Raw genomic sequence first — 23,163 nt, 5'->3', positions numbered from 1 at the left:
GAACGGATAACGGTCAACTGTGTGTTAACCATGTTACAGATGAACTGGTGACGGTCAACTGCGTGTTAACCATGTTACAGATGAACTGGTGATGGTCAACTGGGTGTTAACCATGTCAGGGATTCAACTGGTGATGGTCAACTATGTGTTAACCATGTTACAGATGAACGGGTGACGGTCAACTGTGTGTTAACCATGTTACAGATGAACTGGTGATGGTCAACTGGGTGTTAACCATGTTACAGATGAACGGATGACGGTCAACTGTGTGTTAACCATGTTACAGATGAACTGGTGATGGTCAACTGGGTGTTAACCATGTCAGGGATTCAACTGGTGATGGTCATCTGTGTGTTAACCATGTTACAGATGAACGGATGATGGTCAACTGTGTGTTAACCATGTTACAGATGAACTGGTGACGATCAACTGTGTGTTAACCATGTTACAGATGAACTGGTGATAGTCAACTGGGTGTTAACCATGTTACAGATGAACGGATGATGGTCAAGTGTGTGTTAACCATGTTACAGATGAACTGGTGATGGTCAACTGGGTGTTAACCATGTCAGGGATTCAACTGATGATGGTCAACTGCATGGTTAACATGTTACAGATGGACTGGTGATGTTAAAAAATTAATAAAATAATAATTTAGAAAATAAATCCACTTTGCCATTAATGAAAAACTATTTTTCCCTGTTTGTTTGTTTTGGAACATCAAAACCATGAAAATTAAAAAAACAAAAATAGAGGTTAATATGTTTGCATAAAAAGTAAGGGTGAAATTAGGGTTTATTTCCATCTTCAATCGATACTGCTACTGCCGACGGCATTGTGCGAGATTCACGGACACACACGACCATGGCGAAATGGGGAAGGTTTGTTCCAAATTTTTTTTTAATTCCTTGATCTTAAACTGTTCTTCTTCTTCTCCAATATCGGGTTTTCATGTAATGTGTTTGTATTGAAGTGGTTGTTTGTTAAAATGCAGGCTGAAAGAAGGAAGCTGCGATGATGATGATTCCCAGGAAAGGAAAATACCTGGGAAACGCACAAGGAGCTTTATTTTGAAGCAAATGTTGGAGGAGATCGCCAGGAACAAGAAAGAAAGCAAAGTTAAAGGTAAAGACGGTCAAGGAGAGATGCCATCATCTGCATCCCAAAGGTACTTAACTTGTGATTTTTAATAACATGAAAACCAATTTCTCCTTGCCATTTATTGTTGAGTAGGATGCAGGTATGTTGTGACCATTAAGTGTTTTATTTGACCCTGATATGATGAACTCACTACCAGGAAACATAGTCTGCATGAGGATACTTCCAACATTAGTAAGGAAAAAGGCACCATGGAGAAAGGAAAAAGGAAATGTGAGGTAAGTGGTGAGGTAGAGAAAGGGAATCTTAAAAGAGAAGGATGTGCTGAAGGTGGTGTTGGTTGCAGCCACACACATAAGGGTAAGAACATGGAGTCTTCGGACCTCCACGACATTCAAAGAGACGAGCATGAATACACAACTATATCATCGGATAGCGAGAGGTAAATCATATGTGTACTAGAATTGTGTTGAAGTAACTGCATAAGCAATCGTTTGACCTTTTTAAACATTGTGTTCGTATGAAGCGCCGACACGCCATTCAGAAGGTGTGTCGCCGCGTCGGACATGGATACTCGCACGACACGCGTACGACACGTACATTGCATTGTTATATTAATATATAAAATATGTTCTTGCCGTGTCCGTGTCCTATGTTTTCTGTATTAGCGGAGTCCTCGTGTCCGATGATATGTCCCGTGTCGGAGTCCGGGATTCATGTTAATTGTGATTTTGTTTCAGTGTCAGGGTGTATAGCCCTATAATTGTGGATCAGGACGAAGAGATGTGGACGCGAGAAGTAGTTGATGTGAAGAGGACGCGGAGTAATGTTATGGTAGGAAATGAAAAAATTTGATCTGTTATATTATTGCAATTGTGTTTGAATTGTATTGAAGCTGATAATGATTTCTACTTAATTTGCAGCAACTTCCAGCCAACGTCATCGACAGCTGCCAGATGCGAAACTTATCAAATATTGAGCTCTATGACTGTGACAACGATGAACCCTATGACTGTGAGATTAAGAAGAATTCGACGAAGAAGGAGTGTTATTTGTGTGGGGCTTGGTTTGCCTATATAAGGCATGCTGAAGTGCAGGTTGGTGACAAACTTCGCTTTGCCATCCGTTACCCACCTGTTGACCAAATTATGGTTTATGTTGAGCGTAGGGGTGATACCGCAGGAGGACATTGAAAGGATCCGTCGTGAATGAATTGCTGCAAAATACTCTGTTTTTTTTTTGTAAACTGTATGTTATGATGGGTGCAGATGAATTGCTGCAGAATACTCTGTTTTTTTTTTTGTAAACTGTATGTTATGATGGGTACTGAAATACTGGTAAAACATAAGCACTCATATTGAATATTTCAGGTTTAAAAGAAAAATGACAATGTAGTTTATTTGTCTGTTTTATCTATTAATATATCTAAAATTTGCTTTATGTGTATAGTTAATTTTAATTTTTCATATTTCAAAAAATTAAAAAAATAAATAAAAAATAAATATATCTATTAATTTGAAGATATATGTACATTTTTTATTTTAATACAAGTTTTAATCTAAAAATATCATCTACTTGCTTACAATTTGTATTTTTTAAAAATACAAATAAAAAACTTGAAGGTTGAACTTTAGACAAACATCTACTTGTTTATATATTATAAGTGGAAGGCGTGAAAATAAATGAATACATTGTTTACCCTAGTGGCTCAGCTCTTGAACTTAGTCTCCCCACTTCTCCAAGGTCTGGGGTTCGATCCCCTCCCAATACTTATATTTTGGTCAATATTATGAAGCTTTTTATTTTCAACTTTTTCTTTTAACAATTTATTTACTTATACACAATTTTTATAAATAATTTAAATTTTAAAAATGCTAATTTTACATTGATAATTAATAAAAGTTTACTTTAATTATTGTTATAGAATTTAAGTTTAATTAAATTTATTAGTTATTTTATTTTATATTAATATTGATTTATATAATTTAAATTAATATTTTGATTTAGAATAAATTATTAATATATGAAATAAAATTGTGGGACCCAAAATGGATTCTTTAAAGTTGCACTGTTGGAGTAAAAATTGAATAAATTGCTTGAAGATGATGGAAAACAGTAACAGTTGCAAAACAACCAATATTAGCACTTCCTTGATGAAACGTTTCCCATAACACATTTACTTCTCCAACGTGATTATGTTATGCCAATAGCTGCTAAGGATGTTTCAGCTTCCAAGAGAACGTGTGTCATTAAAGTGGTTTCAACTTTCCAAATTGTCATTCATTCCAATGTACAATCATTAAGTGTAAGAACTATTATAAATAGTTTTTCACCATCTTTTATTTTTCACAATCGTCACACAAAGTTGGAGCAGAAGAAGAAGAAGAAGCAGCAAGTTGCGTACATTTGAAAGTAGCGGAAAAAGAAGCAATATGGACCAAACCCAACAAGCTGGAGAAAAACAGACCGATGAAGTTGTTCAAACTGAAGTTGTTCAAACTGAAGTTGTGAATCAGTTACATGCAGTCGAGGTGTCTGCTCAAAGAAGAAGAAACAAGAGGAAGAGGAGGAGAAGAAGGAGACGAACAAGGAGAGTAATCAAGATGGAAATCTTCGGTTCTTCGGATGAAGACGAAGCACCATACGATTGGAGCAATTTCCTTTCAGCCAGGCGGCTTCGTTTTGGTGATTAGGGTTTAGGGCATTAGGAAAATATTGTTTTCATAGTTTGTAATTTCTGTTGTTTTGTTTTTTTTTTTTGATAATCAATGAATATCACAGAACATGCTCTTAAACATTTGAGTTACAGATTTCAGCCACCATATCCTCTGGCCTTCACCCCCCGTATTACATATATTCTATAGGTCTATGGAATCATAAAGTTCTGGAAATCAATTTATCAGAATACTTTATAAATCATTTCAATTAAAAATATGTTGTTAAATACAGCAAAATGATACGAAAATTTAATTAAAGAATTGCAGAAATAGTCACTGAAAGCGTTTTTAAAAGAAAAGACTAATTTAAACTTTTTTCAACTTTTATTGTGCACAATCATGATATTGAAATAAATGCTATTGGTTAGGCATGGTTTTTTAGGCACAATCATGATTACCTGCTTATCCCTATAAGTTAAGCATGCACTCTATTAAAAACTTACAACTTCACAACTACTGTGTGACTCTTGTTGTTCTTACAACTTCCCTATCAATGATTTTTATGTTTGTTTTGTCTTACGTTTTCTTTTGTTGTTCTTCAGATATTTTTACTTAATCATTAAAAATCAACTAATGATCTTAACTTTTTTATAATGACAAAAATAGGGAGAAAAATAATGATGATTTTGATTCATATCTAACTCTCTAAAAATATCACTGCTTACATTTTATAACATTATATGTTCAAAGAGATTTAAATTGAGTTTCAGGAACTCACTGACTCTACTGAATGAATTAAATCCTAAAAAAGATCAGATAAAGAAATTTGTTCTTCATTCTATTAAAAACGAAGTCTTGTTTATATATTATAAGTGGAAGGCGTGTAAATAAATGAATACATCGTTTGCCCCAGTGGCTCAGCTCTTGCACTTAGTCTCCTCTCTTCTCCTCCAGGTCTGGGGTTCGATCCCCTCCCAGGCCTTTTGTTCATTTTATTTTTCAAATACATACACTGGAAAATTGTTAGTTATTCTTGGCTGCATATAAAAAACGAAGCCTTGTTTATATATTATAAGTAGAAGGCGTGTAAATAAATGAATAAATCGTTTGCCCCAGTGGCTCAGCTCTTGCACTTAGTCTCCTCTCTTCTCCTCCAGGTCTGGGGTTCGATCCCCTCCCAGGCCTTTTGTTCATTTTATTTTTCAAATACATACACATACATACACTGGAAAATTGTTAGTTATTCTTGGCTGCATATAAAAAACGAAGCCTTGTTTATATATTATAAGTAGAAGGCGTGTAAATAAATGAATAAATCGTTTGCCCCAGTGGCTCAGCTCTTGCACTTAGTCTCCTCTCTTCTCCTCCAAGTCTGGGGTTCGATCCCCTCCCAGGCCTTTTGTTCATTTTATTTTTCAAATACATACACATACATACACTGGAAAATTGTTACCTTTTGTTCATTTTATTTTTCAAATACATACACATACATACACTGGAAAATTGTTAGTTATTTTTAATTTAAACTTATTTACAACTTTATTTGTGAACCGAAACGTTTTTTTTTCTCTTTTCTCCAAAAGAGAAAAGGTTAAATAAATGCTATTGGTTGGGAAATATTCGTATTGGTGCCATTGGTTGGGCATGGTTTTTTAGGCACAATCATGATTAACAACATGTACAAGCTGCTTTGTAGTATCCCTATAAGTTAAGCATGCACTCCATTAACAACTTAAAACTTGCCAACTACTGTGTGTCTCTTGAACTATTATTCAAAACAATCAAACGCAATCTGACAAGATGACTCAAGGTTCTCCATTAACAATGGGCACCCCACGTAGAAGGAGTAGAAGGAATACAACAACAACTTCTACTCATTCCATTAAAATGACAGAGGAGTTTTCTGTGACCAAAAGGAAAAATTACAAAGCTGAGATTATCCTGATATCATCAAGGTAAATAACTCTTGTTTTGTTTTTAATTTTCTACTAAGTCCATCATTTTCCTGTAAACTTGCTTTAAAGAACCTGTTAACAAGTAGATAAACCTGAATCAGTTACTGTTACATAAGGAAGCAGTTAATTTTTTAAAACTATTTTGAAATCTTTCTTCAAAGATAACAAACTGGTTATAAAACCTTCCCATTAGTTTATTAATCCTTTTCTTACCATTAATAATCTGGTTTCTTAAACTGTTTTGTAGTCATCAAACTACTGAATCTGAGTTTCATGGAGACCCCAACACAACAGATTACGATTCCACGGCTTCAACACCCAAGGTGGATCGTAACAAGCTGCTTAAAAAAAAATCAGCCACCGAGAGGAAACGTTGCCAGTCGAAACGTTCAATGTGTTTGGGCACAACGTCAGCCCCTCCGAAGTTCAAGGGTAAAAAAGAGGTGACTGGTATGCTGCAGGAAGAGCAGTATTCAAGGATTAAGCGGAATCTGTTCATTACGCCTGAGGATATGGATGATCTTGATTACTATCTTAACAATCAACCCGGATGTTTGCTTGGATATGATGGAACTCATAGTCCTTCCGATATTCCTTCTGTAAGTATTGACTAATTTTTTTAAATCAAACCTAATATAACATTATATCCATTCAATAGTTACAACAATGTCATATTTATTTGATGACAGTGGATGCCGATGAGTTTCAGACCCAGGTCAGAAATGATGTTGGATTCCAGGTGTGCGTATCTAACCGTGTACACATTTACACCTGATGATGGGAACACAGCTGAGTATGTCTTTATAATTCCCATGATAAAACCTAATTGTAAAATTTTTTTGATCACATTTATTTTGATAGCAGCTGAGTAATGACACTGCATAAATTTATTCTTTGTAGTCATGAGGTTCTGGTTAAAACAAAATCAGATGTATATGCGGATAGGAAGGCACTGAAGTCTTTGATGCCTATGTCTCCTGTTGATGAAGAGGTTATATTTACATGTTTTGAAATAAAAAAAAATTGCTGTTGATGTAAAATGTCGACCTAATACCATTTTCATTCAACTTTACAGATTATTAATGCGGTTGTTGACACCCAGAACTTTTTGATAAGGACGTTGGGAAAAACTCAATCGGTTTGGTATTTGCCTACAGACTTTGCGGTGATTACCTTTACCACTACTCATCCAACTATTACATTTACATTCATTCAAAATTAATTATTGACGTAAACTACATTTTCTTTTAGCAATACGCTTTGGACAACACTCATTCGGCTGAGTATGTGTGTAGTATTTATAAAGACAAATACATGACTACAACTGCTCGACATATGTCAAAGGTCATTTCCTGCTACTTTACAAAAATAGTTGTTACATTCGAATTTGTTACCTACCACTTAATTTAGTTTTATTTTTTATAGATTTTTATTCCTATTAATGACGAAGGGATGCACTGGTACCTACTGGTAGTTGATTTTATAGAAAGGAAACTGGTTTGGTTGGACTCTTCGCCTTCGGAGGAACGGTATCATTGGAGACGCCAAGCAATTCTTAAATTGGTATGCATGTTATATAATTTGATTTACTTTTCCGAAATGTTGTTTGTTTTTGATCGATTCAAATATAGTATTTACTATTGTGGTAGGCACTATTTCTTGAAGAAATGTTTCTTCATGGTTCTCTTGGTCGACTCTTTCCATTTTCGGATGAAGATATAGTCACAGCCTTCAACATTGTTCAAGTGATGCGCCTCCCAAGGCAGCGTCCGTATTCGTAAGCATTCTCAACCCTTACCATGTTTGCCTATTTAATCAAAACTTCCTGATAATGTGAGACTAATGCATTTAAATGGATGACCATAGGAATGACTCTGGAGTGTGGGTATGTAAGTGGATGATTGAATGTACCTTCAGCTGTTCTTATGATACCGTATCTGTAAGTTGCCTTGGTGTGAATATTATTTCTCAAACCTTGTCACTCTAATTAGCTTTCGTATTCACCTAAATGTTTATAATTATGTGCAGGTTATCAGTGCAACCAGGATGAAACTTGCACTCTACCTACTTCAATCATCAAATAATGTTTTGTTGAACGAAGTCCTGGGAAAAGCTTCAAGTTATTGGGATGATCAGGTGAAGAAACACAATTTGTTGATGAAGGGATTGTTTAGCAATTATTGAAGAATTCGGGCAGAGATATGGTGGTTTTGACTTTTAATGTAATAGTTAGGATATTTTCAATGTTTTTTGGATATTATGGCATTAATTTGCTTGCTTTGGATATTATGGCAGTAATCTGCTGGCTTTGGATATTATGGCATTAATTTGCTTTTTCTGGATATTATGGCAGTATATGCTTGGTCCTGGATATTATGGCAGTAATCTGCTTGGTTCATCATATCATGGCATTAATCTGTTTGGTTGGAATATTATGGCATTTATCTGTTTGGTTTTGAATGTGTTTTGTTATGCTATGTCGACATGGATCGAATCCGCAACCTTCTGTACGCAAAGTTTCTTTAACCAAAGTTTCTTATTTTACAGTAGGCTGCTGTAATGGAAGACCATGTGGATTGCATGGGATTGGGTTGCCTGAAAGCTTTGGACAGTAATGAGGGAGGGATTGGATCCTCTCCTATTATTTTTCTCAATATTTTCTCCTTCATAAATTTGTCTCTATCTCTCTAATATTTTCTCTCACTTATTTTTTTATATATAATAGTTTTATTAATATTTATTATTATTATTATTACACTTATTTTGTGAAGGAGAGAGATCTATGAAAGAAGATGATCCAAATTTCAAACATATTATAAATTGTAATAGGGCTATTTTTTGCCAGTAATGAGTGTGGTTTTTTTTTGTATAAAATTATTATAAATTGTAATAGGGCTATTTTTTAAATATTTAATGATGAATACTTGTTATTGTAATTGTGTGTATTTATGGTTGATATATAGTTATTATTATTATTATTATTATTATTATTATTATTATTATTAGTATTATTATTACTATTATTATTATTAGTATTATTATTATTATTATTATTATTATTAGTATTATTAGTATTAGTATTATTATTATTATTATTATTATTAGTATTATTATTATTATTATTATTATTATTATTAATATTATTATTATTATATTTTGCCAGTAATGAGTGTGGTTTTTTTTTGTATAAAATTATTATAAATTGTAATAGGGCTATTTTTTAAATATTTAATGATGAATACTTGTTATTGTAATTGTGTGTATTTATGGTTGATATATAGTTATTATTATTATTAGTATTATTATTATTATTATTATTATTATTATTAGTATTATTATTACTATTATTATTATTAGTATTATTATTATTATTATTAGTATTATTAGTATTATTAGTATTATTAGTATTATTATTATTATTATTATTATTATTATTATTATTATTATTATTATTATTATTATTATTAGTATTATTAGTATTATTATTATTATTATTATTATTATTATTATTATTATTGTAGGAACCCAACAATTAGGTTTGGCCCAAGTGGTAATTAACAGGTGTAACATCCAATCAGTACGGGGAAGTAAAACGACTACACTTTGAGTTATGCTTTCTTGAAACGAAAAGCACATTTGACAAACAAAACGCACGAGTGGGTTGAACAGCACAATCACTTGAGTTTTGCTGCATGCCAAAGAAGATGACCGGAGGTAGAAAACCCTGCAACGGATGGATATCCGACGACGACATGGAAATCAGGTACTTTCTCTCCCCGTTTGCCTATGATTACATATCGGGTTGTTAAACTTTCAAAATTCTTAGTCGAAGTGTTGTTTTTAGAAGGGTAGAGATGCATGTATTCGATAAAGGCGACGACGATTGGGATTATCAATTCTTTCCCAACTTAAAACTTAGGTTGATGAATTTCAGGATTCACACAAACAGAGTACGACAACTGGGATTATCGATTCTTCCATTTTCAAATTGTTAGGGTATCTGTCGCTGTGGCTAATGAATTTTTTTTATCTATAACACAAATATTTAATATGTGTTCTGATTTTTTGGTTGTTAGCGACGACGGAGCAATGAGGGTGATAGATGGATTGGTTGCTGAAACAGGGTACAATGCAGATGAGGCAAAGAAAGCTGCGAAGAAAGTACGTTTTGATGAGAGGACTGCTACAGCAAACAGAAGAGGAAAAGAACATGGGAAGAAAGATCGGGCTGGTCAAATTGCTACGACATCCGGCACGCCAGTTCCTCGACCGTCAAACAATGCCAATGTTGTGATTCATGATGTGAAGGAGGAACCGATTGAAGCGATGGCTGAGGACCAACCTATTGAGAGTGTCGATGTGGAGCCAAGGCGGGTTTCAAAGAAAAAGAGTGTTAAGGAAACAGGTGTAGGAATTAAAGAAAAGCGAAAAGAGTTTGGAGGAGCAGGTTCTTCAAGTGGACCAGTTAAGAATCCTCCTGTCTTGAGAAAAGGAAAGCAGCCAAAGAAAGGGAAAGGAAAGCAGTCGGCTGAAATTACATGGGAGATGTCGAATGGGGCAAAGAAATTCACCTGGAAGAATCGCATTACAAACGGAAAAAAGAGTTCAAAAAATGTTATGGTAAGATCATAATTTTGTATGTGATTCGTATTCTTTTCATAGAAAAACCTTATGAAATGGTATACTGAAATACTTGTGTATTTATGCAGCATTTTCCAAGGGAAATAGCTAAGAAATGTCTTCGGGTATATCAGGATGAAATTAAAGTTGTAGACGTGGAGACTCGAGAGGTGTTCAATTGCAGCCTTCATAAGGCGTCAAGGAAGGGAGTCCCAAACACGTATGAAAGGTACATGGCTCAGGGCTGGTACGAATTAGCCAAGAGTATCAAACTTTGTACTGGCGATACTTTAATTTGGAGCATGCTGCGCTTTTCGCCTTATGTGTATTTGACCGTGGAAAAGCGTAGAAGAAACTAAATTGGCTGTTTTTTCCTTTTTTGTTTGCGGTGATGCTTTAAATTATGGGTTGAAAACAATGATACTTTGGAAACATTGCCGGTCAATATTATAATATATGTTTGCAAACACATTTTGAAACAATTTTGTTTCCTTTAAATTATTCTCTGGATATACATGTTGGTCTGAATTATGATATTATATGAACTTGATTTCAATCAAGTACAATTTTAGGGATGTACGTGGGGACAACAATGAAATTGAAAATGCAAATGACAGCTCCTTTGAAGAATTTACTCAGAGAATTTAGTTGACGTTGAAGAAAGAATGATGACACCAACCAAGAAAGACCATAACTAAGATTCAAGGAATCATATCATTTATTCTCTTAATTATAGATTGTAATCTCTTAATTATAACTTTGCACGAAGTTTGACGAATATCGGTATTTTAGTGTCTATGAAATATATTATGAATTATTATTATTTTGCTTTCAAAATAAAAATCCAAATAGTTGATTAATTAAATAATTTGATATCATAATCAATTTTTTATAATAAACATTAATATTTATGAATAAAAAAAATTATTATAAAATTGTAATAGGGCTATTTTTTAAATATTTAATAATGAATACTGGTTATTATAATTTTGTGTATTGTGTGTATTTATGGTTGAACTATTATTATTATTATTATTATTATTATTATTATTATTATTATTATTATTATTATTATTATTATTATTATTATATTATTATTTAACAGATACATAAAAAAAATCAATAGATTAATCACGTGTGTATTAGTTATTGTTGGAATAATAAATTTAAGAAATCCTAACAGTTTGGAAAGAGTTGTTACAAAGAGGTAGTACCATTCGGATCCCTTGGGAAAAGTAAGGTTTCTATTTTTTTCTTTAGTACGAAACCAACCTTTCGCCATCTTAGTCGAAAATGTCAAGCCTCAACCGGAAAGTTGAAGATGACAGGTAAACACCGACGTTTTTGTTCATGTTCAGTTTTGTAGGTTCCTATTTTGTGTATGGGCATTATATTTCGTCTTGCATGTTATTATGTGGGTACCGATTTCTGGGTTTTATTGTCTGGGTTAGATGCATGCTTGTTTTTGTTGTTTGTAGGATAATGTTATTAATCGACAGTCATCTAAGTGTTCTGAATACGTGTAGGTGCCGATCGAAGAATCCTCTCTTCCCGTTTGATGCAAAGATCAAAGAACTTTACTTTGAGTATCTTGAAGCTGCGGAGGAATATGAGGAAAGTACCGGCAAGAAGCTTAAATTGGCATCATTTGAAGATTTTTGTCATGATGTTGATCCTTTGTGTTTGGAGAGTTTGAAGGATGGTGGGGATGATGAAGTGATTGTGAAGCAAGAAGTATCTGTTACTGTCCCTGAAATAGTTAGGGTTGATACATCTGTCATTCCTGATCAGTGTGAAAACTTGGTATCAGAATGTGTAAAAGGGTAAACATTTAATTTATTGTGTTTGAGTATAAAAGACATTGTTGTGTGACAGATGTTTTACAGAAATGGTATTTTAATATTGTTAGTGTTGTATTTTGGGATGTTTTTCTGATATATATATATATATATATATATATATATATATATATATATATATATATATATATATATATATATATATATATATATATTGTTCTTGTGTTTGCAGTTGTTCAAAGTCTTTAGTTGGGGAGTCAAGTATTGCTGGTGTCGGGGTAGATGGTATTGATGGAACTGCAAACAAATTGGAAAATGCGTAAGTATGATTTTTAAATTCATGTAGTAATATGTTTTCTAAACACAGTATGTAATGTTGAATAGTACTTTGCAGTGATTATAGCTCAGATGAGTCTTATGATGGGCTGTTTGAAAGGCTGACTCGGGTTCACATGAGTCTTTAGTTTACTGAATTAGTTTTAGAGTCGATTGTGTGTGTTATAGTTTTTGCATGTTATTTTTTATAGTTTGTAATATTTTGATCAAATAATGTATTGGTGATTAAAATTGGTTTATGTTATCATCAACTTATCGAAGATGGAGGTTGCACCAACATGTTATATGTTTGTGATTTGTTTTTTTTTAAAAAAGTTTTTGTTTTATGTTCATTGAATCATTATTTGAGGCGAATGTGTGTGTAGTTTGTTTTTGTATGTTGCTTTTATAGTTTGTAGAATTTTGATAAAATGTGGTATTTTCCAGTAAAAGGGTTTTCTTTTGGCAGGAACACTTCTAAGATGGAGGTTGAATCAACATGGGATAGGTTGAATAGGGAGATGTTGGTCAACAGCTTGTCAGACAACCGGGAGGTTAAGGATCTATGGCAGAAAAGTCGTGCAGGGAAGAATGTTGTGCGGGAGGTCGTTGTCACTGGGGAAAGTAGTGGATGTCGGTCTGAAATGATGATCGGTGATGAAACTAAGAGTGATCGGAAAGGTAAAGCAGTGTTGAAGGAAGGTTATGTGAAGGGTGTGGTTCAAGTAGGGCGTAGAAGAAGTGATCGAATATATAGTAAAACGAAGGGCAAAGGTGCAGCGGGAGAAACAACGATTGATGGGGGAGTTGGTGTCAGTTTGGGTGCAAGAGCTGGGTTTGAAATGAGGTCGTCAGAACGTGTGAATAAAAAGAGAAAGAGTTGCAGGATTGTAGAACCCGTTCAAACGAAGGATGTTGATGGACACAGATACTTTTCGTGGTGTAAGGTTATAGAATGTGCTAAGGTAGCTGGGAGAAATGTTCTTGTAAGTATATTAAGTTATTTAGCTTAATTATAAAAATATACGCATTGAATGTTGGATATTTTTGTTGTTTTTATTTTGACAGTTGTAATTATAGTTTGTGGCGTTTTATGTTTATGTGCAGCAATTCCCGCAAAAAGTTATCCGCGGTTGCTTGGACAAGCATTATACGCGTGTTTTGTTCAGGGATTCAGATTTGAAAAAGGTCTTCAAATGTGAACTCCATTATGCTAAGAGGAAGTATTTTGTTGAGAGGTTCATTTACGATGGGTGGTCTGATTTTGTGAAGGAATGCCGCATTCAGGATGGTGATCGTCTTAGATTTGTAATGTGTGACAAACCAAGCCCGGCTATTACATCTGGAACACAATTGGTTGCTGTGTCAGTCGTCAACAGATCAAGAGCTTGATGATTGTGTTTTTATTTAAGTCAAAGACATGAATGTATATCAAAATATCAGTTGTATTTGTGTGTGTGAACATGTTGAAAACAGTTTCTCTTGACAATGGGTGTTTTTGTTTTTATGTTATTTTGTGTAATATAAATGTTTTTATGTTATATGATGTTTTTGTTTTAAATTATGGTATTAAGTATGTCAGTGTTGTTATTTTGAGGTGTGATTCACAATAGTCATTGTAGTTGGGTGTTATGTTTTGAATGGTCAGTTATAAGTAAACATTTAAGGATTGGTTTAAAAATATAAAAGAAATCAACATAATATTTTTCAAATAAAGTGTTTGTGGCTGAAATTATTTTCATTAATATCAGGCTACATTTATATTGGTGAAGATTTCCTTGTCAACTACATTTGTAGTTATTGATTTGAACTTTGCATGTTCATCATGAACTTTTTTTTATTGTAAAGGCTAAAGAAATATATTTATAATAACACAGCATAAGACATGCCATGATCCTGTTACAAGTTTACATACTGGTACACATATAAAAGGCAACAAAGGCTCAACACTCAACTTCTATCTCCACCCAACCAAGAGTAATTTTACCACCAGAATAAAAATCACATAGTTTAAATCACACCACCCAACTTTGTTATTATCAACCTTGTTCCATTACATAAGCCTTCATACTGGTTGATGTTTCTCATGACCATAATTGGTGTCCCAACCTTTAGTTTTATATGATGGTTAGGTAATCCTGATGTTTGCAGTGAACTGAGAAATTCTGGGGTGAGGATGTCAACCAATGTTACATCGTAGAATTCCGACTTATCAACAGAATTGCGCTGAAATAATCACGCATGTCTCCTGTATTGGGAATTTAAATAGTTAGTTCAAATGAATATAAAAATTGAATCATGTATACCTGCCATTAAATCAAGAATATGATTTAGATAATTTGTAAACAACCTCCAATGTAGAAGCAAGAATTGCTCGTAAATTCCGGATATGTAGAATTAACTATTGGTACGATTGGGTCCTCAAATTCTGTAATCAACAGGTCTGGTGGAATATCAATAACTGTAACACCATTGTTTGATTTGGATACTTTGCCTTCTCCAATGTTTTTTTATCATTTTCTGTTTTATCATTTTCTAATGTCATGGCATACAGAGGATTTCAATTAGATGATTAGGATTATGAAAATAAATGTATTACTGAAACTTTAATTAAATGAGCTTACCACAGAAGGTTTCCTATTTAAGAGTCTTAGCATTGTAGGAGCAGGAGTACTTTTAGGGTCAGCCACTGTTATGTCATAAATGGCAGGAACGAATGAGCGCATATGTCTTACAGTCGAAACAAACCCCTGAAAGCAAGAAAAGAGTTAATATTTCAGAGCGAGTTTTAGGCAATTATATTTTTGGTTTTCGATATATGTTTTGAATGGTTAACTCATGCTGTAATAATGTTTATATTATGGATAATTTATTCTTCATTACATTCAGATTGACAAATATGTCTTGTACGATTCCATTACAGGAAGTTGAAAATTACTTTGCCGCCTAATTAAAGCCATAAGGCAATAATTCGAGGCTTAACTATTTAACAGAAGCAAAGATCAATAAAGCCAACAAAGGGCATAATGCTTAACCACCATAGGTCAGAATCCATGTAATTCTTAACCATCTATGACAGAAGCAGCATGCTCAACCATCATAGACAGAAGCTCACCACAAAACCAATAAGGCTAATAAAACCTGCATCAAACAGGGTAACAAATAACAAAAAAATCAACAGCCCAATGGAGGAGCATATCCATTTAAATGTGTCCTCAAACCATAAGATAAACATATGTATCAGATATGTGAAATCTTATTTAACTATCTCAAAATTCAATTCAAATTCAAATTCAAATGCAAATTCAGAATTTATGCATATGATAAAATATAATCCCTAATCCACAACTACACAATTTCTGGATAATTCAATTCCATTTCAGAATTCATTAATTACATAAATACAAATCTAATCCACAATCACATAGAATTGGAAAATATACATATTGGATCGATATGAACCTGTCAAAGGAGGCTACAACATGGAATCATTAGACAATCTGCTGAAAAAATAACCAGATCCGAATTACACGCAAATTTACTCTGAAAGCTCAACATCAAACATGAACACAGTTAAAAAATGGGTGGGAGTGTCCCATCCTTCACCTTGAGCAGCCTCATCTTTCGTCCATATTTATCGATCTCATTGTCTTCACCAACCTTGAGAATATGATTTCGTTGGCGCCGAAGAGGTCGAAGTCATGTTCATCTGTTCGCAGTGTTTACCTGCTCGCAGGTTCGCAGAGAGAGTAAACAAAAATCGAAAGTGGAAGAAGATAGAAGAACATATGAACAATTTAAAGAATTACGGAGTATTTCAAATTTGGGAGAAGGTTGCAGAAAATTTGGGAGAAGGTTGCAGAAGAAGAACAGATGGGTGGAATTTAGGGATTTAGGGTTTTGAAGGAGTTGGGAGAATGGTGAAGGATGAAGAAGAAAAACGATAATATGAGTAAAAAAAACTGTAATCTAATAAAAGTTAATTTTAATTTGTAAGATATTATTAAATGAATGGGGACTTATATGCAATAATCAAAAGTTTTTTTTAAAATGGGTCCCACAGTAAAGTTATTTTACCATAGAGCTGATGTGGCTTAGTTTAACTTAAAATTAATTAGGGTTGTTAGGGCTTTAATTCTATTGGTCAATTGGAGTGACTTCACCACTGAAGTCAAATTGACAACTGCACCATAGAAGCTCCCTTATATAAATTCCTTTAGTGTTCATGCATAATTTTTAATTTCCAATTAGTAACTATTATTATGTTTTTTTCATTTCAGCGGCAATTCCTTGTGCAAAGGATAGTGACTGTCCACCAAGAACTCCTATCCGCAAATATAAGTGCATTAGAAACAAATGTAGACATACTAGAGTGGTTACATTTAGATGACACAAAGAAGGATACTATTCTATAAAAAAAATTTGTAACGTGTATACTAGAGTGGTTACATTTAGAGTGGTTGCAAAAGTCTAAGACAACAATCAACAAAGATTTGTAAAGCAAGCTTTATATAGCACCATGGGCGACAAATATACATGAGTACAAAGTAAATACATATACAAAACCCAACAAATAGAGAATACATAGAGATAAAAGAAGAATCACAAATCTCTCGGTTTGTCAACTCCGATTGATGAGCATTCCAACTCCGGATCATCAAGATGAAAGCTCCATTGTTATTTTTAAGCTCTCCTATCCAAAAAATGGTTGGTGATGGATTGGGAGCAAAAATACCCAAAATATGACCTGAAAATGTGATTTCCCCTATTTAATGATTTTCCAAATCGCCCAGACCGCGCTTAGTGCCCAAAATCCGCGCTAAGCGGGCTCTCTTCTGCCAAACTTGTCAAAAATGCTCCTAGACCGCGCTTAGCACGATCAAACCCGATTAGCCCACTCAACATAAAATGGAAATATTGTTTTGGCCATAACTTGAGAACCGTAACTCTGATTTGCGCCTGACATTGGAAAGCTTATTACATGCTCTATCTAACAATGAATAAATGGAAACCAAATTGATGATTTTTATCATTCTTATTTTGAGCCTTATCCGCTGATGAATTACTAAAAATCGCACGTTTGAAGCGGTGTCTTCGACACTTTATTGCTAATACTCTAAATACGCATCAAAACCTACAAAATGAATAGAAAACTATCAAACGATGCATAAATGAATAAAAAACGCAAAGAATAAGTAATATGTACAAATATAATGAAAATGTACGTGTTCACACATAAGTTAAGGAAAAAGAGACGATAAGTGCCGTAAAATTATATACACAAACAACTACGATTCGACACTTATCAATTATTCGAACCAAGTTTTCATTTGAACATTTTTTAAAAAAGTTATGTGTAAAATTTTATCACGCAAAATTATATTACACTATAAAAATCATTTTTTTAAAAATAAAAACAAACGGTAACTCCGATTTGCGCCCATTTTGAAGCGGTTGAAAACTTATTTAATGCTCTATCTAACTATGAATAAATATCAATGCTTGAATACCTATAAAAATGAGATAAAAACAATTAAACTCAATGATTTTTACACGATAATGCAATATATACACTATAACATAAACTATACCGAATATATACTAAAGTTGAGGTTTATTGACGAAAAACAAATGAATTAAGTCGATGTGTGCTACTTATTGACACCCAAATTTACAACAATTTATCACTAATCAACTAACAAATTGGTATCCAGAGCTTCTAGTTATTGTTCTTGATCGTGTTTTCAAAAACTTCACGTTAGTGGTCGTGTTTTCAAAGAACGTAAACCAATCGCTGCAAACATGAATGCTACTAATAGCATTCTGAATTCTATTCCAATGCTTGACAAAAAGAATTGGATTCGATGGAGAAAACATATGCAATCTCTATTTGTCTTTCATGAAACCCTAGAAGTGGTTACTAATGGACTTCATATGCTGGCTGCAAATGAATCTGACACACAGAAAACTGCCCACGCCAAAGGCAAGAAGAAGGATTGCAAGGTTATGTATTGTACTCAGACGGCGATTGATACAACTAACTTTTATAGACTCTCTCATGCTGAATCAGCAAAGGAAGCATGCGATATTCTTGTTAAGTATTATGAAGGAGGTGAGAAAGTCAAGGTTGTCAAGTTGTAGACCTTGCATCAATAGTATGAATTGTTGTTGATGAGAGAAGACAAAAAAGTTGCGCACTATGTGTCGAAGGTGCATAAATGTGTCCATCTCATGAAGGATTGTGATGAAACCCTAATTGATAAGATGATAGTTGAAAAGGTAATTACATTGACCTCTCACTTTGATCATGTTATCGTAACTATTCAAGAATTCAATAAACTTGAAACCCTAAAATCAGAAGACTTGGTTGGTTCATTGGAGGAGCATGAGATTAGGATTTTCAAAAGGAAAGAATTTCAAGATTCGATACAAGCTTTACAGGCTCAATCATGGAAAAGAATGGTGGTTCCAAAAAATTCAAAGGCAAAGTCGACAAGGCTCAAGATAAAAAGCCTTGGTTGAACTCTCACAAGTAGCAGGTCAAAGATAGAACTTATGAATCCTTTAAAGGATCTAAAGGAGAAGAAGGAAATTATCAAAAGAACAAAGAAGATAAGAAAGGTAAAGGTGTGCATTGCTATAACTATGAGAAGTAGGTTTACTTGTCTAAACATTATTGGTATAGGAAAGACAATGGATCAACAAAAGTTGAGGATGAAGGAGAGAACCTTGCACGCTAAGATATAGATGATTTTGAAGGTATGTTGGTTATGGCTGCAGTGGCAGATAACCACGTTGAATCCAAGATCTGGTTTCACGATTCAGGCTAGTCGAATCACATGATGTTTAAAAGGTGTTGTTGGCAGATTTCGACGAGTCGAAGAAGAGAAAGGTAAAACTTGCAGATAATAATTCGTTGCAAGCAGAAGGTATTGGCAACGTAGTTTTTCAAATGAGTAATGGAGGGAAAGCTATGATTAAAGATATGCTCTATGTTCCTGGAATAAAGTGCAACCTGCTAAGTGTTGAATAACAAGTCTAAAATGGTTTCTCACTTGTCATGAAAGATGGAGTTTTAAAATTATTCGACACCCATAACAATTTCGTCTTGAAATCCCCTTTGTCGAAGAAAAAGATATTTAAGACCTTGATTAGTTCAACTGAAATATAATGTCTAAAGACTATTTTCGACCACAAGGATAGTTGGTTGTGGTATTTGAGGTTTGGACATTTGGATTTTTGATCACTCACTCAACTGATTATTCAAGATATGGTTAATGGTATTCCAAGTCTTGTGATGCCTGACAAATTCTATGAAGGTTGTTTAGTCCGAAAGCAATCCTGAAACTCTTTTGCTTCCACTATGCCAATGATATCATTCTGCCTACTCGAAGTGGTACACTTAGATGTATGTGGTCCATTCGAAGAACATACCAATGGTGGAAACATATATTTTGTTTCGTTTGTCGATGAGTATAGTCAAAAGTTGTGGATCTATGTGATCAAGAGAAAGGACGAAGTATTCGAAGTCTTTAAGAGATTCAATATACTTTTCGAAAACCAAAGTGAAAAGAAAATCAAAGTTCTACGAACAGATGGAGGTGGCAAATACACATCCAAGATGTTTGAAGATTTCTGCACAGAAGATGGTATCAATCACGAGGTAACTGATCCTTATACGCCTCAACATAATGGAATCGCAGAATGAAGGAACAACACCATATTGGATATGGTGAGATGCATGCTAAAGCAGAAGAATCTTCCAAAGTCCTTATAGGGTGAAGTTGTTCCGAATGCAGTGTATATCCTGAACAGGTGCCCTACCAAGAAGTTGAAGAATAAGGTTTCTGAAGAAGTGTGGGGTGGAAAACAACTATCAGTGAGTCATCTCAAGGTGTTTGTCTCTATATGTTACAAGCATGTTACTGGTGCATGAAGAAGGAAGCTTGACGACAAGAGTCAACTTATGATTCAGGTAGGATATCATAAGTCTGGTGCATACAAAGTGTTCAATCCAGTTAATGCAAAGATTATGCTGAGTCGAGATATTGTGGTCCATGAAAATTCTGCATGGGATTTCAATTCGAGTAATTCATCTAACAAGCCATTGACGAGCTCTGACTTCGATGAAGAAACTACTGAAGTCAAAGTTGGTGAAATTATCGAAACTCTAGTCGAAGTCGAAGTGATTGCCAATATTCCTGACACAGCCGAAGTCGAAGAGGGTGTAGTTGATACAAGCCAAATACCTCAAAGAACTCGAATTATTCTAGCAAGACTTCAAAACTATGAAGTGGCTGGTGCTGATGAAGTCAAACCAGGCGGAGAATTAGTTCATTTTTCTTTACTTGCAGGTGTTGAACTAATCAACTATAGCGAGCCTCTAAAGATTCAACCATGGAAGTTACATATGAGTTATAAGAAAATAGCCTTCGCCTTCAGAGTTCCCAAGAACAACCCTGAAGGCTCCCAAGAACAAACCTCTACTTTCTATCCAAGTGTTCCCAACTTCTCCAACTTTGGGAGAAAGTAGCTCTTCAATTCACTATACTCAAAAATTTGTTACAAGAGATTACAAATGAGTTATAAGAAAATAACCTCCGCCTTCAGAGTTCCCAGGAACAACCTTGAAGGCTCCCAGGAACAAACCCTTATTTTTTACCCAAGTGTTCCCAACTTCTCAAACTCTCAATATATAAATCAAACTCTCAATATATAAATCACTCAAACCCAAGATTTAGAAGTAATTGAAAATCCCTTAGATAACTCCAAAGATTTCCTAAAATTTTTATCTTTCTAATTTTTCCTTGAGAATACCATAAACTCTATAAACCATAAGTAAATCACTAGAGAAATACATATTTTTAATTATTAAAACCCAAAACACAAAGTCCAAAACACAACTTATTAATTATTACAATAAAATATTATAATTAATTTATAATATATTTTATATTAATTTAGACTATTTCTAAATTAATAGATATCAAATATTCTAACATTAATAACAGATCCGTAAACCGAACTAGTCAAACCCGAAGAATGCGAATCGTCCAAACCGGTCATTCTTACTGCTTTTCGCCTTTTTGATTTTTGACAATCTTAAAATATGTTTTCTTCTCTTCATCAAAAAATATGTTAAGACTTCTTTCAACAATTGATATTTCTATTATTATTTTATTATCATTAAAATAACTCATTCCTATCATCAAAGGTTAAAAACTTAATCGAAAACAAAGATTCAAATGATTATAAAAATTTAAGTTAACACTTTACTAAATACAACATATTGATCATCCTAAGAAACACTTTAAAATAATTTATAATTTTACATGAGGGTTTTATCACAACACCTAAAGAGCTAATTTTTTTTAAAATTTTTTTAGAACAACATGTGTTTTATACATTATATAAGAGTCAAATAATGTTCTATTTTGGCATGCAAAGAGAGAGAAATATGGCTGAAATCAAGTTTTTGTATGTTGTAATTTTATTCCTTTTTCTTTTTATTGTTCCAGAGAAAATTGACGCTGCCCCCGGTACTTTATTTTTTTTCATCCTTATATAAATTCCTTTAGTGTTCATGCATAATTTTTAATTTCCATTTAGTAACTATCATTATGTTTTTTTCATTTCAGCGGCAATTCCTTGTGGAAAGGATAGTGACTGTCCACCAAGAACTCCTATCCGTAAATATAAGTGCATTAGAAACAAATGTAGACATACTAGAGTGGTTACATTTAGGTGACACAAAGAAGGATACTATTCTATAAAAAAAAAATTGTAACCGGTATACTCTCTAGTAGATTAGTCGGTACGAAAAGAAAGATCCTATTCTATGAAAAAAATTTATTACATTTACGTGATACAAGGAAGAATAAATTCTTGTAATAGAAAAAAAAAAACAAAATTTTCAGTATACTTATTTTATAGAATAATTCATAATTTATTTAAAAAAAATTAATTTTACCAACCTTACCATTATTTCTTTGTACTTTACGATCTTGGAAATGATATGGCCAACAATTTGTTCATCTAGCTATAAAAAACTTCATTCCTACTGCCTCTTAAAGATTTTCCTAAATCAAGATCTAAATCTTGAACCTCTACCTGATACATTACTCGAAGACACTTCATTCAGACTCAAAATTTTATTATTGTTCAATAAAAAAACTCTCCAACATGATATATATAATAATTTAAATAAAATGAGTTGACTTAACCAATTAATCTATTAAAACACTAAAAGAACAGCTGCATTGACATAGCAAATCAATGTGAAAGATATGTACTTTTTACAAATAAACACTCCATTCTTAGATTAATCTGCATATAAGATAACTGGGCTAAAGCTTAAATTTTTAATTTACTCAAGATACCTCACTAAACATTATATTTGTTGGTTGATAATGTTCAAGATTCCTATTCGAATATAAAATATCAATGACAAGAGTCTTTAAATTTATCCATTGAATTAATGTTATTTTTAAGCTTATAATTTATTTTTATGTCATAATAATGTTTTCTTATAATGTTTTTATGTCATAATAATATTTTTTTTCATCCCAAGTGGCAAATATATTCTTCAAATATTGATAAATGAGTGGTAGTGAAAAATCTTCTACCGACCACGGAGTAGACATCGCTGCAATCCCTAGTGAAGAGGGACTCCATGTCGAGCCCTTCGTTGGTCACCCAATCTTCTACTAGAATCTCCCG

The 23,163-nt window shown here is 33.3% G+C and overlaps 1 long non-coding RNA gene across 1 annotated transcript; it reads left to right on the top strand.

Moving 5' to 3' along the window:
• The first annotated feature begins 21,472 nt into the window (after nt 1-21,472).
• On the top strand, nt 21,473-22,438 carry LOC131657103 (uncharacterized). The gene is made up of 2 exons (XR_009300478.1): nt 21,473-21,983; nt 22,083-22,438. It is a non-coding gene; the product is annotated as an uncharacterized LOC131657103 (long non-coding RNA).
• Nucleotides 22,439-23,163: the final 725 nt, after the last annotated feature.

Source organism: Vicia villosa, linkage group LG3 (assembly GCF_029867415.1).
Source record: "Vicia villosa cultivar HV-30 ecotype Madison, WI linkage group LG3, Vvil1.0, whole genome shotgun sequence".
Lineage (NCBI taxonomy): Eukaryota > Viridiplantae > Streptophyta > Magnoliopsida > Fabales > Fabaceae > Vicia > Vicia villosa.
The sequence above is the reverse complement of the archived record's forward strand: the minus strand, read 5'-3'. Positions and strand labels throughout refer to the sequence as shown.